We start from the raw sequence: 19,604 nt of genomic DNA on the forward strand, positions 1-19,604 counted from the left end.
TTAAATTAACAAAATTCTCAAAATTATTAAATTATTTCTTTCTCAGAGTTAGGCTTAGCATCATGGTTTAATGGAAATGCTTCACCTTAGATAGAAGGAAAAGCAAACTTTGTTTCACATTCACCTTTTCCTCCACACAAGTGAATCGAAAGTTCTAAAACCTGAAAACATATTACCATTTAAATTCCATCCTATAGGATTATATCTTCACACTTTGGTTCTTTTTCCAATTAATGGTCCATTTGTGGAATGCATATGTAGTTATTTCAGTTCTATATGGCTCATTAGAGAGCCTTCTCAGTGATGGGTTTCATTTCCCTTGGTCTGATATGAATGTATTCATTAAGGACATACCATAAAATAACTAATAAAGTAAATTTTGAACATTTAAAAAGAAGTAATATAGCACAACTTACCTTCCTTAAAAAAATAATTTAATCTGTTGTGGCTGTTTTAAAGATTTGAATTCAGGAGAAAATTCTTTACAAGTGGTTTTTATTGTAACTTGAAACCCGACTCCTCATTCAAATGTGCATATTAATATCTAATGCATATCAGAGTAACTCCTGTGGGAAGAATAAATGTGTTAAACTGTGCAAGTATAAAGAAGTAAGAATAAACATGAAAACTGGCAGAGGGTCAGGTGGGAGGAACCTCTATTCTATTTATCCTTCCCTGAGTAATTTCCCAGTTTGCAAGAAACTATTGTCCCATTTAAATAGTAGAACTGATCATGATTTAGTCTGACTTGTGGATAAAATCCTATGTAAATGTGTTGCTCATTTGAATTGAATCAATTGAATCAATTGAAAAAATTCAATTCTTTTTTACTTTCACTTTTCTGTTGTTTCAAGGAGCCAGTCTGCACCTTCCTGATTAAAAACGGATTTCTTCAGCAAAATTCGCCCACTTCAGACACACGGAAAGTTTTATACTGAGAAACAAAACCCCAGGTTTTTCACTGGCAAGCAAAAGTTAGGGTTTTTTCTTCCTCTACTGACAACAGAAAATTAACAGAAAAATATTTTTTAAAAAAGAAACTGTCCTTGATGTTACCTATACATATGAATTCTATATGATGCAAGACTAAGTTATTGACAAATTGTAAGACTGCTCATTTGACCACCAGCACTTATCACTTATAAGTAAATAATTCAGCTATGTCCCAGATAAGATGCCTTTCACTGCTTTAGACCATAATATGATTACCAACATGCCTTTTGTAAGGCAAACTCTTTTACATTTTCATACACATGCTGTTTGATCAAGCTCAATTTCTTTTTTATTTTTAAATTTTTTTTAAGATTTTATTTATTCATTTGTCAGAGATAGAGAGAGAGCACAAGCAGGGGAGCAGCAGGCAGAGGTAGAGGAAGAAGTAGGCTCCCCACTGAGCAAAGAACACAAATGTGGGACTTGATCCCAGGACACTGGGATCATGACCTGAGCCAAAGGCAGTGCTTAACCTACTTGAGCCACTCAGGCATCACTGATCAAGCTCAACTTCAATCCAACATTTAACATTCAACTTCATACCATACAGACAATAGTAAACAAAACCATCATATTACCTTTAAAGTGCAATGCTAAGAAACTTTTGAAGAAATTACCATTTTGAACCTATATTTAATTGGTTTATTGCTACTGAGCTAACATAGATATTTTTGGTTATTTTTTTAAAGATTTTATTTATTTATTTGACAAACAGAGATCACAAGTAGACAGAGAGGCAGACAGAGAGAGAGGGAAGCAGGCTCCCTGTCGAGCAGAGAGCCCAATGCGGGACTCAGTCCCAGGACCCTGAGATCATGACCTGAGCAGAAGGCAGCAGCTTAACCCACTGAGCCACCCAGGCGCCACTGTAGATATTCTTAAATGGGTATTTCAGTATTGTTAGGTGATACGATGGTTCTCTTATTTTCAATATTGCCCAAATCACATGGAATTGAAAGAGAGACAGGAGACATGGATGAAAAAATCTATTATTCTTAGCCACCTATTATGATGGTCATAGAAAACTGTAATAACAAAATATCAAAACATATTAATAATGCTATAATATCTATAAAATGTACATTAAAATAGACTTCAAAATATCTAAAGCAGACTATAAATAAATAACATGAAATAGTTTCCAATTTGTTCAGGTGAACTGGGCTTTTTAATTGACAGGATGGTGAGCTATGAATAGTCAATTCAGGAGGGAGCTAAGTTGGCCATTTAAGAACCCTGACAGATTTTTGTTTCTCTAAATTTGTATGTATTTTGTCTGTCTTACCTTTCCCATCTCCTCTTTCAACTATTTACGGCAAGACATTCAGCCTTAAATAGTCTTGCCTGTCATGAATAAACTATATTCCTAGCAATGCATTACATAACTCTTGCAAAGAAGCATATTTATTAAGTACTTAAAATATTTATATTCTATTTTGGCAAGAGGCTGATTCATGGATGTAAGAACCATGGTCAGTTGATAAAGTGGGGTCATTCCTAATATTAGCCAACTGGTGCAAGACAGAAGGCAATGGGAGAAGGCCTTTTTAAAAAAAAAAAAAAAAGTAAAAATGCAGGAGCACCTGGGTGGCTCAGCTGGTTAGCCTCTGCCTCCAGCTCAGGTCTGATCCCAGGGTCCTGGGATTGAACTCTGCATGGGGAGCTTGGTTCTCCCTCTCCCTCTGCCACCCGCCCCCCTCCCCATGCTTGTGCACTCTAATAAATAAATAAAATCTTCAAAAAATAAGAATAAAAATGCATACTAACGATATTTTTATTATAGAAACAAAAAGACAATGACAAAAAGAAAAGAAAATTGATTGAGAACTTGGGTTTGGAGCTCACCAAGCGGGATTCCCACATAGCTCTATTTCCTGCAAGCTGAGTAATCTCTCAAAGGAAAATCTATAAAATCTGCTTAAAAAATGTCTAAACTTACTCCAGATATTAGTATTAAATGAAGTTATATGATTGTAATGTAGCTATATTTACTATACTTGAGAATGTCACCAGGTGATTTGGATCAAGTGTTTTAAGCAGAGGGATGTGGCAAGGAGCAGAGTTTTCAACCCCTAATTTTTTTACTTACAAATGTCCTTGGGATTTGTAGTAGGCAAATTCAGAGGCTGGGAAGTTGGCAACAGTAAAATAAACAGGAATAAAGCAAGTCATGGGGCAAGGTCAAGCATCTCTCCTGCTGGGCAAAACTGGCATGAGACCCTGAATTACAAAGAAGTGAGGTCCTCATGAGACACTGACAGGAGGAATTGCTAAGACTGACACAGCTATTGGAAGCCCACGGAAGATGCATGCTCAAGTGCGGCCAGAACAGCCTGCAATGGCTCAGTTCCTATATGAAGCCAGAAAATCCAACAAATGCTTCTGCATTGATAATTTGCAGGTCCTTTTACTGGCTCTTCCCAGATATCAGGTTTCCTTCTTGGGAAACTTACATTGGGATCACCTATCAGAGATTATGCTTTCTGAAAGCCCTCTCTTTTATATATTGTTTGTCCTCAAACCATGTATATATACAGACATATATGAATATATTCTTATATCATTTTCCAGATTTCCATAAGTATCTATGGAAATATTTTCTTCTGCCAAAAACAGAAGACAACTTATCAAACCCTTTGACCAACCAAATGTCAAGTTTTGTCCTGTTTTGTCTGTTCTGCAAACCCACTCCTCCTTTCTCATTTTTTTTTTTTTTTTAGGATTTTATTTTTTTGACAGAGAGATAGAGACAGGGAGAGAGGGAATACAAGCAATGGAGGTTGGAGATGGAGAAGTAGGCTTCCTGCTGAGCAGGGGTTCTGATTCAGGGCTCATCCCAGGACCCTAGGATCATGACCTAACCCGAAGGCATACGTTTAACAACTGACCCACCCAGGCACCCCACCTTTCTCATTTCTAAGCAAAATCTTTTCTCTCTTCTCATATTCTTTAACAAATAGCACTTAGTAGGTCTTAAAATTCAGTCTGAATGAAGGAAAATAAATTCCCTTTTGGCTTAATCTTCAAATCCAGCTAGGTACTAAGAGGAAAAATTAGTTGACTTCTAATGCAACAGAGAGAGAGAGAGAGAGAGAGAGAGAGGTGAGCATCTTTATCCTGCCATATATTTACTGAACTCTCTGTAGTTCTCTCTGCATGCAATAAATATTAAAACAATAGATAACATTCTGTGTTTGAGAACCCAAATTTGCTTCCCTGTGCTGTCATCCACAATAGAATAGAGCCATGGTCTTTGCAGTAAATTTTCAATGTTAAATTCAGACTACTGTTATTCATAAATAAAAACACGTTTCCCTCTATGTTTGCATATCTTTTATCTCCTTCTCTATCCTGTAACCACAGTACCAGAGTGAATCACACTTAAACAAAGCATTACAATGTGACTGTGAGAGCCAAAAGTGTCCTTGAGTTCTCCACACAGAATTGCAGCAGCAGTGATAATTAAGGATTTCTAAACTTCCAAAAGTTGAATGAAATCCAGAAGCCTGAAGTATGGACTGTTAGAACCTGTGCTTTCATTTAGTACATTTGCTTCTAAGCAAAAACCAAAGAGGTACCAGGAAGACAATTTATCAAAGTTCTTACCTCATTGAATGGCAAGTTTTTAAAAAGTCTTTGTGCCTCCTTGACACTAGTCCTCTACATTTCTAAAACCATTTGTACATCTCCCATGGGGAAAACAGGTCACTTACCTGATGCCTACTTTCTATGCTTCTTAGATAACCAAGGCTTCTCTATCTTCTTTGAGCTTCAGAATTCTGTAGCTCTGATGGTCCAATGGCCCTGTGTCTCTGCAGCTCCTGAAGCCAATTTACTAGCACATTCCAGTTCTCCCCCAACATTACATTAGGGAAGTTTCCCTTAGAGTTCCGTCATCTCACAAAGCTGTACCACTCCCCTGTCCCATCTATCACATTCCCCCTGAATTTCAACATGAATTTGTTGTGGATGAATTTCAACATCCACTAGAAAAAGACTAGATTGAAAAATCCCAGTCTGAACTTGATCTATAAAACTTTGGTTATGGACATTGGGGAGGGTATGTGCTATGGTGAGTGCTGTGAAGTGTGTAAACCTGGCGATTCACAGACCTGTACGCCTGGGGATAAAAATATATTACATGTTTATAAAAAATAAAAAATTAAAAAAAAAAACTTTGGGCCCACTGAGAGTACTACTTCACCCCCATTTCCTCTGTATAGTTGCTTTCCATGAAGTCTCCTTCCTCACTTTGTCCATATTTGTTTACACATTACAGCGAGTTCTGACACAAAACTGTTACTAATAAAGAACATGATTATTTTCATTATTCACATTCTCTGCCCTTTAGAATTAGGTTCAGATAACAGTAACACTGAATTATGATATATTCAAGTTTTCAAAAATTTTTAGCACTCCTCTCTTTCAACAAGAGATTGAGTGGAGAATTTGGCAATCTGAGAATTATATACAATTAAGGTAGAAACACAGGGGTTGGCAAACATTCGTGCTGCAAAATACCATTTTTTAATAGTATCACCTACGCCCTGGAGTGATAGGATTTCCTCATAAGCAAACATTTTTTCAGTTACTCACATATTGGATCATACCTCTGTCAATGTTTGTAATGAAGGTGAGCAGTTTGTTTTTGGCCCCAGGACATGCTGTAAGAAATAAAATTTGCAACCTCCACTGTGCCTTGGGGAAGCATTTAGACATCTGTACATTTCACATAGTCTTTGCTATGTTGCCATAGAGAGTATCATCTTGTCTTCTTCTTTGGTAGCTCCGGGGTAATATACAAAGCTGGTTTTGAGTTATGAAATGCCAACTGGAGACCTCTTAAAGTGTTCTCAAATATAATTCACTTCTTTGGAAATAGCGATTATCAGTTCTTCCAAAATATGATTTAATTACGTACTTACATAAAATGTCATCATCCTAGTACACTTGACATTTTTAACACATATTCTATTCCTGTCATCTATATCAATGACAAATGACAGAATAAAGGCCTACTTAAAAATTATATCATCTGAGACATTTTATATAATTATGGGCAATTAGAATTTATAAAACAGTTAAATGAATATAGCTTTTCTTTAAAAGCCCAGTAAGTTCATAAGAAAGCTAAAGCAAGCACTGAATATTCAATCTATTAATAAAGAAGCCTGGTGAGAAGCAGGTACTAGCGTGAGTTATGGTACAATCACTACCTCACCTTTGACTTTGGATGGGTACCTCATACTCCTCATGATTGTTTCTTCATCAGCAAGACTAAATGGCTAAATTAGATGCTTTCTAAGATTCTTTCAAGCAACAAATTTATAATCTCTTTATATCTACTGGGTATCTGTAAGTCCAGAACTTCTAGATGTTATGAGGGGTCTAGACACAGCTCTTATCTTGAATTGCTTATAGACTACTTTTGTAAAAAAGAGGAAAAACATGAGGAACATGAGGACCACAATCAAGAACAATTAATAAATAATTACCAGAGTATTCACTAGACAATGGATGGTGGATAACCAGAATTAAAAGAACTGATAAAAGATAGGAAGAAGTAGCAGAAATCTCCACATTTAAGCTTAAGAAGAAAATATCCAGATTCTCTTCAGGTTGACTACAGCCTGCTTTTCCTAGAAAACCTACACTAGATGAAATTATATCCAGTTCAAAATACATTTATTGAATATTTCCTACATTACTAGTTAACAACTTATTTCAACATGATTTTCTAATCTATTTCATTTCATCATTGTCAATTCTCCTGCTAAACTTTGAATCCCAACCTCTTTGGAGTTCTTAGTCCTTGCTCCCTTGGTCTGGGCAGTCACTCAAGTGTTACCCAGCAACAGAGTGGTGTGGGAGAGGTGGAATGCAGTTTCCTGACTCTGGTTTAATTCTCCCATTGGCCTGCTGTCTCTGGGACAACACGCTCCCAGGTGAGCTCCCTCTCAGTTGTGTTTCGGGCACACCCTGCCCCAGTAAACTTCCTCAGATCACTCCTCTCTTACAGATCCCATCAGACTATACCAACCAAGCCACCTCGGCAGGGAAGAACCTTAGAAATCATCTAATCCTATTTCTCTCCAGGAGGCAAAGACACAGCTGGTAGCAACTGCAGAACTGCAGGGTCTATACTGTAAAGTGATTACTTAGTGTATGGATGCTGGCAGGACTTCATCACAAATTGGGACTTTTACCACCATCAACCAACATTAACTCCTTATTTTATAAAATCAAAACATAATTCCTATCTTACCAGTTATCATGAAAAATAAATGAGACAAAGTCTGTGCCTGGTATACAGTTAAGCATTTAATACTATATTAGGTGTTCTAGGAAGCATAGCAACTACTTGCCTGTGTAGGCACCTTTCAGATGCAAACCAATCAGTACAGATCCCACAAATCCAACTACTTTATCAGCCTCTCACATTCCAGGGCACTTTTCATATTCTGTTAGAGCCAAATACCAATTTAAGGGGGAACAACCCCTACACCCTAAAGCCTACTGAAATCAAACTAACCAATCCTATGGCTGCTTATCTTGCCTTGCTCATTCTTTCCCACAAATAAAAGAACTTGTCCATATTTTTCTCTGCCTTCTAGCCATCCCTGGTACTTCCCTGTATGACTCTGCCTTGTGTGCCATGTCCCCTATTTCTAAGGATCTCTGAATACAATGAACTTCTTCCTTTATGACGTTCACTTCCAGGTCTGCATGCCTTACCTTACCGGATTAAAACAAATCCCTGCTCCCCTCAAAACAAATGCATATTCATTTTCCATTTTCTGAGCCTTTCCAAGTGATGGATAGCCTATCTTTAAACTTGAGCATCCCCCAACTGTGCCTCCTAGAATTCTCTCTTGCTTTAGTAAACTGACAAAAAGGATATATTATGTTCTATACACCTATGACCTGGGTATCTTCCCTTTCCCTCTTTCCATCCATATATTCAGTCTTGGGGAGAGTTCCACATTTCATATGTGGTTTTGACATATCTCAAGTCCTTTCTCTCTCTCTGTTCTGATGTTCTGACATATCTTGTATCTTATCCCCATGCAGTTTTCTTTTTTTAGAATAAATAAAACTTGATTTCGGTCACAAATCTAGAAGATTTGTCTATGCAGTTGGCTCTAAAACTCTCATCTTACCAAATCCAAACCTCTCAACACACCCAAAAATGAAAGTCAGAATTGTGTTAAAAGGAAGAACAATGGATTGAAAAAAATTTTATTTTAAAAACTAATAAAAAATTATTAAAAAAAAAACTGACTCAGACTATCTGCAGTTCTTAGAAAAATTGCTTAGCTTCTCTGAGACCTAATACTCTTACTTGTAAAGTGGAGATAATAATAATATTAATAGCATTGGGTGATTATAAAAATTAAATGAGATAATATATGTAAAGGGCCTGAACATAATATACCCTAAAAATATTAGCTATTATTGGTGTGATTTTAATTGGGATTGCTTTTATGGCGAGGTTAGTAGTAGCAGTTATTTTAAAACTAAGGCAATCTCTGAAAACAAACTCTGGAAGCACCTTTAAAATGTTTCTACTGTCACCTTGGAAAAGTGTAGCGTAATATATGGCTTTAAAATAAAGTATATTTTCACATATCTCCAAATATATTTAAAGACAAGTCCAACTAGTTAAGAATTTATAATGCAGAGGCAATTTTTATTGGCTCAAATGTATTTATTAAAGGAATAAAGTACACATTCATTGTATCAGTGTAAATTTGGTTAAAACATATCTACCTTCAAATATACAAAAGAAAAATAGAGGCATCTGTGTGGCTCGTTGGTTAAGTGTCCAACTCTTGGTTTCAGCTCAGGTCATGATCTCAGGGTTGTGAGATCAAGCCCCCAGTGGGCTCTGTGCTCACTGCAGAGTCTACTTGAGATTTTCTCTTTCCCTCTGCCCCTCTCCTCCATACACATTCTCTCTCTCTAAAATAATCTTTAAAAAAAATAAAAGAAAAATAAACGCTATTTTATTTTTGTGTGTAACTCTACATAGGTCATTTTTTCGTATGCATTGTCATTTGATCCTTACAAAAATCTAGTAATACGAGAGTAAAAAGAATGACATGGGCAAAAAAACACCATTATCATCATTTTACACGTGAAGAAACTGAGGGAAAGTAATTTGAAATTAGTAGAATGCCTAACTTCATATATAAATGATTTTCATAATAATCTTGACTACTCTACTTAAATGACTCTTGTGAAGTCCACTTAGTATCTCCAAATTACCAAGTCCATTAGTCAATTCTATGTCTTTATCTTACTAAAGGATTCGACAACATTGAGCACTTCTCCCTTCTGAAATATTTTCTTCATTTAATGTCTTTGACACTGAATTACCTAATTTTTGCTCCTACTTTCTCCTGGCTTCTTGGTCTCTTTTTGCTGGATGCACTTTCTACTCCTGATTTTGAAATTATGGGGTAGCTCAGATTCTTCTCTTCTTTCTGTAATTTCCCCTTAGATGAATCATACTGCCTTAAGCATCATCTAAAAGTTGTTGATATCCACCCAGATGGACACTGTAGCACCAGCCCCGAATCCCATGAGCTCCAGAACTGGATATTTACTACTAATGGTACATCTCCACGAATGTTTTACAGACACTTCAAAACTTAACTTATCCAAAACACATATATTTCATTTCTGACCCCATTTCTAATACGATCTCTTCTCCCAATTTTTTCATGTCTAAAATGTCTCCCATCATCCAACCTCAATCTGAAACAGATTCTTCATTTTTCCTAACTTCACAGAAACAACCCTTCAGAAAATCTTGCCTGCTTGAACTGCAAAGTGCATCGTCAACCTACAACTTCTTTTTTCCACAGTTGCCTCTCAAGTTCAAGTTTTATTTCTTACTTGAACTACTGAAATCACTTTTTAACTGGTTGGTGTCTTGGCTTCTCTTTTTGCTCCCCCACATCCCATTCCCTACAGAACAACTAGAGTCATCATTATAAAACACACATAAGTTGTATCACTTATCTGATTAAACCTTCAAAAGACATCCCACTGATTCTCGTGCCTGGAACAGCAACCACCTTAGAGTAAGATTGCTGTGACAGACATTTTGTTGGATGAATAAAGAGTGAATGCATAAATGAGTTATGTCCATTTTACAGATGAAGAAGATGAGACTTAGAGAAGTTAAATAAATTTTCTAAGATCATATGGTCATGTACATTAGTGGTTCAACAAGGATTCCAACCTGAAACTGACTCAAATTCCTTTCTTTTTCCAAGAGGCCATGGTAAGTGGCAACTTGAGATCCAGACAAGTTGTGCAGGATCACTTCTCTCTGTTCCTCTTATAAGTTTAACTATAAATTCTACATAAATAAAAGGCAATCAAAGAAAAACTGTGGAAAATGAAAAGACGAAACCAAACTGGTTTGCAATACCAGAACTAAAAAAATAATACAAAAGGAGGGAAATTTACATGCACACTCTTCCCAACTTAGCAATAGGAGACAGCCAAAGGAGGTTCTTTTTTCCCCCCAAAGTGAAGGGAGTCCCTCTGATAATACCAGCCAGTTGTAAGGAGGATGGACAGGGAACGCCATTAACAATAAGATGCTAGAGGAAGCGCTCTCCTCCTAGACACGACCTGAGATTCTTACTAAGACACAGAGCAGCTAAGCAACACTGGCTAGAGGGATATTGCCATAATCCCACCTGACCCAGGAAGCCTCCAAGTTCCTAAAGACTGAGGTTCCCCTACTTCTACACAGAGACAACTGCTTCCCAACCTCAGGAAACTGCTTTTGCCCCACCCCCCCTTAGACAGCACCAGCAAGGACCAATAACAACCACATGAGTTCCTAATTAACCAAAGAGACCAAAAGAACATTGCAAATGCTCTGAAAATTAAACTTCTATTAGAACTACAGCCCAAGGGGCGCCTGGGTAGCTCAGTGGGTTAAGCCGCTGCCTTTAGCTCAGGTCATGATCTCAGGGTCCTGGGATCGAGTCCCACATCGGGCTCTCTGCTCAGCAGGGGGCCTGCTTCCCTTCCTCTCTCTCTGCCTGTCTCTCTGCCTACTTGTGATCTCTCTCTGTCAAATAAATAAATAAAATCTTAAAAAAAAAAAAAAAAGAACTACAGCCCAAGTGGCGCCTGGGTGGCTCAGCGGGTTAAAGCCTCTGCCTTCAACTCAGGTCATGATCCCAGGGTCCTGGGATCAAGCCCCGCATCGGGCTCTCTGCTTGGCAGGGAGCCTGCTTCCTCCTCTCTCTCTGCCTGTCTCTCTGTCTACTTGTGATCTCTCTCTGTCAAATAAATAAATAAAATCTTTAAAAAAAAAAAAAAAAAGAACTACAGCCCAAAACAATAGATACTAAACAACAGGAAAGCTGCTTATTAAATAAAAGATTTAAATAATATCCAGAGTCTCCTATCATAATAGATGTAACATCCAGAATAAAAAAAATCACTCCTCATCCCAAAAATCAAGAAATCACAATTTGCATGAGAAATGCGATCAACTAATGTTAACAAGAAGATAGAACAGGCAATGAAATTATTTGAGTAGGATTTTAAGGCTGTCATTGTAAAAATGCTTCAACAATCAATGACAAATTTTCTTGAAACAATTGGGAAAAAACACAATTTCAGGAAATAATAAAAATTAAGTAAATGGAAATTATAGAACAGAAAAATATAATAGAAGAATAAATATGGTAGATGGTCCCAATAGTAGTGGAGATAACAGAGTATTGGAACTTAAGGAAAGATCAATAGAATTTACTCAGCATGAAAAAAATAGAACACAGACTGGAAAAAAATAAAAATGAACAGAGACTTGGAAACTTGTGGGAATGTAACAGAAGGATCCAACATTTATATCATTGGAGTCCCAGAAGGTAAAGAAAAAGTGGGTCTGAAAAGGGTATTCATAGAAATAATGGCTGAAAGCATTTCTAATTTGGCAAAAGACACAAATCTACAGATTCAAGAAACTAAGTGAAACTTGAAAAGGATAAATCCAAAGGAATCTTGGGAGGACCCATCATAATTAAACTTCTGAAAAGTAACACAAAATAAACATTTTGAGAGTAGTAAGAGAGAAATGTTGCATTACTTACAGGAGAACATTCATTGTAATGGCAGTGGTTTTTGTTGTTGTTGTTGTTGTTTTCATGTGGAACTGTAGAGAACAGAGAAAGTACCCAAATTTCAATATTGTGTTTTTCCCCCAACAAACAGGAAGAATCATTAACTCTCATTGGATGTATAGAAAAATGTCTGCTGCTACTTACATAGTAGCAAACTAGATCAAGTTGGAATGTGAGAAGTGGCTCTCTGCAAATCAATGTTTACAGTTCCACTGGAGGCATTTCTTTGAGGGGTCTCCTGGGTCTTCCCAAGTGAATATCTTATTTAACACATAGCCTACATATTAAGTCCTAAGAAGCGTTTCTAAATTTCAGAAAATCTATCCAAACATTCTCACTATATGCAGTAACCATCAGAAAGAAACTTAATTTTATTTATGTAGATTATTCAGGATAGCAATTCTAGTTTGGGTTTCATGCCTTTAGCAGATGCATGCTCAATTTCCAATGTTGTACTAAAATCTTAAGTTTAGTGCTACCCTGCACTGGCTTGAAAAAGGATAGTCAGGCTGGAAATATACACAGCACTTCTTTTTGTGGATATATATCAAATATACTTTTCAGACTTCCTCATAAGATTAGAAACTCCCATGAAAGACTGCTTGGTATTCACATGATAGGGAACTACCTGTAAAGAGTGAGGGGAAAATAAGACTGCTAACTGTAGCTTCTTTAAAAGTTACTGCCATTATGTGGCTTTGGTATTTCATTTTATTTAAAGTATGTCTGTTTTATATCTCAAAAATTCTTTAGAAATGATTAGGCAGTTAATAAGTCTTTCAAGAACTAAAGGCAGTCTTTTAAGTGTGCAGGGTATCCCAGCTTTGCCCCTGATAGTATATCCTCAATGAAATGTAACTCGAAAATGGATTTTCTTATCATCCATGAAAAAGTATAACCTTAATCTAGTTTCAATTTCTTTATCTCAATACCCTTTTAATTGACACTTTGCCTCACCTAATGAAAAAGCACCCTCTCCACAATCACAACTATTAGAATCTTATTTTGGCCTTGTCGAGACTAACTGACAGCAAGTTGAGGCTTAAACACTGATAGTTGAAAATCTTCTAATCCAAAAGCCAGTAAAAATCTTCAGTATCCTGACTGAATATATATCTATTATTCTTTATACCTAACTTCAAGAGGATTTAAAATGACAGATAACAAGATTCAAGGAAGCCTTAATGTACTTTAACTCTAGCTTTAAAAGTCTTAGGCACTGTGATTCTTTTTCCTCTAAAATATATTTAAATATAGAAAAGGAGCTAAAGGTAAGTTGTATAGACTTCTTAAAGCATACCATTTACTGTGCTTTAAAAAATAATTCAATTTGTCCACCATCCATGAAAAAAAGTATGAGCCCAAAGCTATGATTGAGCATATCAAAAATCCCAGACCAGAAAGAACATATACTCAAGATATAGAGCATATCCATGGAGATATAACTGATTGTAACTCTCCATTAGCAGCCAAAAGAAAATTAAATCCACAAACAAGGGAGCCTACAAGTTTCTGAAATGCTCAATCCTAATTTGTTAAATAGCATAAAATTGTGATGCTGGTGGTGAAAACATAGTTCCACCAGTGATTAGAAAATGTGTTAAATAACACATAACTCATCTAAATCATACAATACCACATTTATATAAAAAGTCACAGCATGGGGCACCTGGGTGGCACAGTTGCGTTAGGCATCTGACTCTTGGTTTCAGCTCAGATCATAATCTCACAATCATGAGACTGGGTCCCTTGTCGAGCTCGGCACTCAGCAGAAAGTCTAGTTGGGACTCTTTCTCCCTCTCCTTCTTCCCCTCCCTGCCACACACTCTCTCTCTCTGTTTCTCTGAAATAAAATAAATCTTTCTTAAAAATCACAGTACACACGAAGGTAGGAAAGCACTTATTCTATACTGCTAAGGAAAAAAATGAAATTGTGGCCCCAGCAACTTCTTGCTAGATACGACACCAAAGGCAAGAGAAACAAAGGCAAAAATGAACTACTGGGACTTCATCAAGATAAAAAGATTTTACACAGCAAACAGTCAATAAAACCAAAAGACAACCAACAGAATGGGAGAAGATATTTGCAAACAACATATCAGATAAAGGGCTAGTGTCCAAAATCTATAAAGAACTTATCAAACTCAACACCCAAAGAACAAATAACCCAATCAAGAAATGGGCAGAAGACATGAACAGACATTTCTGCAAAGAAGACATCCAAATGGTCAACAAACATGAAAACATGCTCCACATCACTTGGCATCAGGGAGTACAAATCAAAACCTCAATGAGATACCACCTCCCACCAGTCAGAACGGCTAAAATTAACCACTCAGGAAACAACACACATTGGTGAGGATGCAGATAAAGGGAAACCCTCTTACATCGTTGGTGGGAATGCAAGCTAGCACAGCCACTCTGGAAAATAGTATGGAGGTTCCTCAAAAAGTTAAAAAGAGAGCTACCTTATACAAATGTAGTGATCCGAAGGGGCACCTACACCCCAATGTTTATAGCAACAATGTTCACAACAGTCAAACTATGGAAAAAGTCCAGATTCCCGTCGGCAGATGATGGATAAAAAAAGATGTTTTTTACATATATATCTACACATATATATTTTTTTACATGATAGAATACTACTCAGTCATCAAAAAACAAAATCTCCCCATTTGCAATGATGGGGATAGAATTAAAGGGTATTACGTTAAGTGAAATAAGTCTAACAGAGAAAGACAATTATCATATGATCTCACTCATATGTGGAATTTAAGAAACCAAACAAGGATCATAGAGGAAGGAAGAGAAAAATAAAACAAGATGAAATCAGGAAGACAAGCCGTAAGAGACTCTTAATCATAGGAAACAAACTGAAGGTTCCTGGAGGGGAGGGGGGTAGAGGGATACGGTAACTGGGTGATGGGCATTAAGGAGGGCATGTGATATAATGAGCATTGTGTATAATATAAGACTGATGAGTCATCGAACTCGACTTCTGAAACTAATAATATACTATTTGTTAACTAATTAAATTTAGATGAAAAAAAAGAAAAATTATGATACTGTATTTCTAGTAGCATCCAGATTTTTAATATCTCTCTTATTCTCATTTATTGCTTTGCATTCATATATGATTCAAATATGTATATGTAAATATATATGCAAACACTGATTGCGAGTCATGGCCGAGTTTTCACCAGTTTCCCCAAAAGACCAGTTGTCTCATTTTACTGAGTTTATCATACTATTTTTTGCCTCTAGGAGTGATGATTTTCCTTTAGTAAATTAAAAAGACAGAATTTACAAGTGACATAAACAAGACAGATGAATGTCCTTTGATGGATGAATGGATTTTAAAATGTGATATATATATATATGTATATATACACATATATATTCACATATATATTTTTTTCACACACATACACATGTGTACACACACATAGAAATATTCAGCTATAAAAAAGAAGGAAATCCGGCTATCCTCCAGGATGGACCTTGAGGGTATTATGCTAAGTGAACTATATCAAACAGAGAAAGAAAAATACTGCATGACCTCACTTAAATGTGGAATCTAAAAACGTCAAATTCATCAAAACAATATAGAATGGTGGTTACCAGGGGCTGAGAGGCGGGAATATAAATAGGGAAAAGTTGGTCATATGGTACAAACATTCACTTACAAGATGAATAAGGTCTAGAGATCTAATGTGCCGCATGGTGACTACAATTAACAATACTATAAGATATACTTGAAAGTTGCTAGGATGGGGCCCCTGGGTAGCTCAGTTGGTTAAGTAACTGCCTGTGGCTAAGGTCATGATCACAGGGTCCTGGGATGGAGCCTCACATCGGGCTTCCCACTGAGCTGGGAGCCGGGAGTCTGCTTCTCCCTCTCCCTCTGCCCTTCCCCCTGGCTTGTGCTCTCCTGTCAAATAAATAATAAATAAATAAAATCTTTTTTTAAAAAAGCTGCTAGGATAGAATAGCTTTAATGTTCTCACCATAACAACAAAATGGTAATTATGTGATGCAAAGGATGTATTAACTAATCTTATTGTGGTAGATATTTCATATTATATACAGGTTTCAAATCATTGCATTGTACACCTTAAACTTACAATTATATCTCAATAGAGCTGAAGGGGAAAAAGGAAGACACAAGTCAGAAGAGAAAATAATTTTTCCAATATGGTCATGTTGTTGTGAGTTGATAAACACTTGCTCTAAAGAAGTAAATTCAAATGGCAGTTACAGTTCAAGATAGGCTTATCTTCAAATAGATGTTATAAAAATCCTCCGAGCCCTCCATCATTTCAGATAAACTCTACTAAAATGCACATAAGTGACAACCTTGAATAGAGCCATATAAGCCATAAGAATAAAGTCCTGTCATAGGGGCCAGAATACAGCTGGGAAAGGTTTGAACTCATATGATTTGAAGAACTATGTTCTTATTAGGTACAGATCCTCTGCTATATACATTCATAATATCATCTAATGCTTTAATTATAAATCTATGCAAACTTCACAGTGGTCACAGGTGGTAAAGGGCAGAGCTTAAATGTCTCACAATCATCTCTTCGCTACATAAGACTGATGGTGAGATTCCAAATCAAAATGACTGAGAGAGTTATAAAGGAAGAATGGGTATGTGACAGGCTATTGTCAGAACTTACATCTGAGTAAACAGCATGACCATTCCCCCAGTTGCTCAGAACATACATTTTTTTAATACTTCTCTTTCCCTGAATACCATTATCAATCTAACAGCAAGTCTTGTCTAGTCTACCTTGAAATCACATTTCAAATCCCCATACTTTGCTCTGTTCCCACTATCACTCTACTCCATGGCATGACCATGTCTTGCTTGGCCAATGCAATAGACCCGTAACTGGGCTTCCTAATTTTATTTAGTGCTCCTTCTAGTATGTTCTTTGCACAGCAGTCAAACAATAGAGATTAAATAATGCCACTCTTTACCTAAAAACATCCTATTTTGATTGTAAAAACATCCTATTTTGGTTGACAAGTAATACTTGTAAAAACCAATGAGATTTAGCCCCTGTTTTTATCATTTCTCTGTACTCTCACTTATTATATTACTAATTTCCCGACACTAATCTTTTTTTGACTTCTCAAATGACCAGGCTCATCCTCAGACTTAACGGCTTTTGCATTAAACTGCTCCCTTCTCTCAGAACATTTTTCCCCCCTGATCTTTTGCAAACCTGCCTCTGGTCAACCAACTCTGTTCTTAAATGTTACTTTTTCAGAGAGATTTTTCTAACCTCCTAACACAGAGTGGCCCCACACAGACACTTCCTATCATATCTTCCTATTAAATCTCCCTTTGTAACACTTACCACTATTTTATTAGTATTTATTTATTATCTCTGTGTTAATTACTGATCATCTCTGTCTCCCCACCAGCATGAATCTAATCCTGATGAGCAAAGACCTGTCCTCTTTTGCTTACCTATGCATCATCCAAACAGCCTGATGGAATAAATCCCCCCCAATAATTGTTGACTTAATCAATGACCTAAATTATTTTTCAGCAACAAAGCCTTCTTTTCTCATCCTGTAATCCCCTTTAAACATGCAAACTTCAGAGGCAGTTTTGACTTCTAATATCCTATCAAAATATCTCCTATTTTCAGAGTTAGCCAAGGAACAGTAGTTTCATTCTTATTATCATTTTAGTATTTTCTCTTCTATATCTGTCAGGAAATCCATTTGATCCTTGTTAAGGAAAAACCATCCATAATCAATAAAGATCAAAGTAGATAAGGCCAGTAGCTTAAAATCCAAAATTACTAACTATTAACTCAGAAGAGCAATTGCATTTTGAATGTGAAAGGCAGACATATGGCAAAGCAGCTCTAGGTACAACACATGCTATCAACACGGTAACACTGCATTCATGACTCAAAATAAATTAGCAAACAATGAATAGCAAGCTAAATGTGAAATGATGAAAGGGAGGAGAGAGGAAAAAGAAGATAAGAAGGAAAGAGAAGATATTACAAAAACTCAACTGTAAATGAAAAAAATCATGAGCAGTTGGTATATGTACAAGTATCATAATGTCTGTTCCAATGGTTTCCAAATCAGAACTACCTAAGAAATCCACAGTCCCAGGTCTAAGTCATTGATATTCATATTTCAAAGGCTTAGAATGGAGACCTGGAATCTATGTTTTTGACAACCATCTAATACTTTTTTTTTTTAAAGATTTTATTTATGTATTTGACAGAGAGATAGATCCCAAGTAGGCAAAGAGGCAGGCAGAGAGAGAGAGAGAGGGAAGCAGGCTCCCTGCTGAGCAGAGAGCCCAATGCGGGGCTCGATCCCAGGACCCAGGATCACGACCTGAGCCGAAGGCAGAGGCTTAACCCACTGAGCCACCCAGGTGCCCCCATCTAATACTTTCTGAGTTTGAAAAGCTCTGATTTGTTCCACAATCTGCATTTTGCAGATGAGAAAGCAAAGATCCACAAAAATTCTTGATGCCCAACCCAATAAATGGTGAATATTAAGTTCCCAAGGATTTTTTTCTTCTTTTAGATATTAAAAGATCTTTTTAGAAGAATTTCAAGTACTTCAGAAAAACTGATGAGTGAAATGGACGGGTAGTGCAATTAATGATGAAGACTGAACATACCTGTGGACATATTTCCCAAGGAGTATTTTACTGTTTGAAAGCACCTCTCATCAAGCAAGGACCACCCTCTAACTCAAATGCTGGTTTCTTTTACTTGAGTTCCAAGAAGAGAATCGAGTAAAGGAAATGCATAGAGGCCAGTTATGGAGAAATTAAGATGTGACCATATCTTAGATTCATGGGACTGCTATATGGGTTATAAAGAACAGTGATGCTGAGAATAGAATCACTCCAGGGGGCTCCAGTCACAGAGACTGCAGCATGAATGGTTCACCTGAAATAGTACAAGGAAACACACCTATAGGCTGACATGGAGAAGGAAGGGAAAGCCGGAGTGAGAAAGGTAAACCGCTGAGACTAAGATATATTTAGGGTATAAAATGCCTGATTTACATATACAAGTAAATTATAAGTTTATGTGAAGTTGCAGTTACATTATTGCTATTTCTAATGCTGTATGTTCCTAGGATTATATTCTCTATTTTTTCATTTAAATTTCTTCATTATCTTTTATATAAGTCATAGTTTACATATTTTACCCAAGAGTGGAAATAAGAAGGGAAGAGAAATTCATCTTATTAGGATTTAGGATTTATGCTTCATTATGAATAAATGTTCCTATACATATTTTCCAGTGATTCCTGTAGCAATAAAGATATTCTATTATCTTCACTTCTAAAATAGCTCAAAAAGAAATGTTTCTAATAATAAACTAATAAATCAAGGAGTAAGCAGTATAAAAAATAAATATTTCCAAAAAAAACCTTTTTTTAAGGCTTCTTTTT

At 36.4% G+C, this 19,604-nt stretch overlaps 1 long non-coding RNA gene across 1 annotated transcript in view; it reads right to left on the minus strand.

Moving 5' to 3' along the window:
- Positions 1 to 430: 430 nt before the first annotated feature.
- The window catches only part of LOC309859048, a 207,257-nt gene continuing 188,083 nt past the window's right edge, over positions 431 to 19,604 (minus strand). Inside the window, exons 4-5 of the long non-coding RNA XR_014308503.1 lie at positions 12,120 to 12,181; positions 431 to 566 (exon numbers count right to left, since the gene is read on the minus strand). This is a non-coding gene — a long non-coding RNA (uncharacterized lncRNA). The remainder of the gene's footprint in view (positions 567 to 12,119; positions 12,182 to 19,604) is intronic.

Source organism: Mustela nivalis (assembly GCF_964662115.1).
Source record: "Mustela nivalis genome assembly, chromosome: 2".
NCBI classification, from domain to species: domain Eukaryota; kingdom Metazoa; phylum Chordata; class Mammalia; order Carnivora; family Mustelidae; genus Mustela; species Mustela nivalis.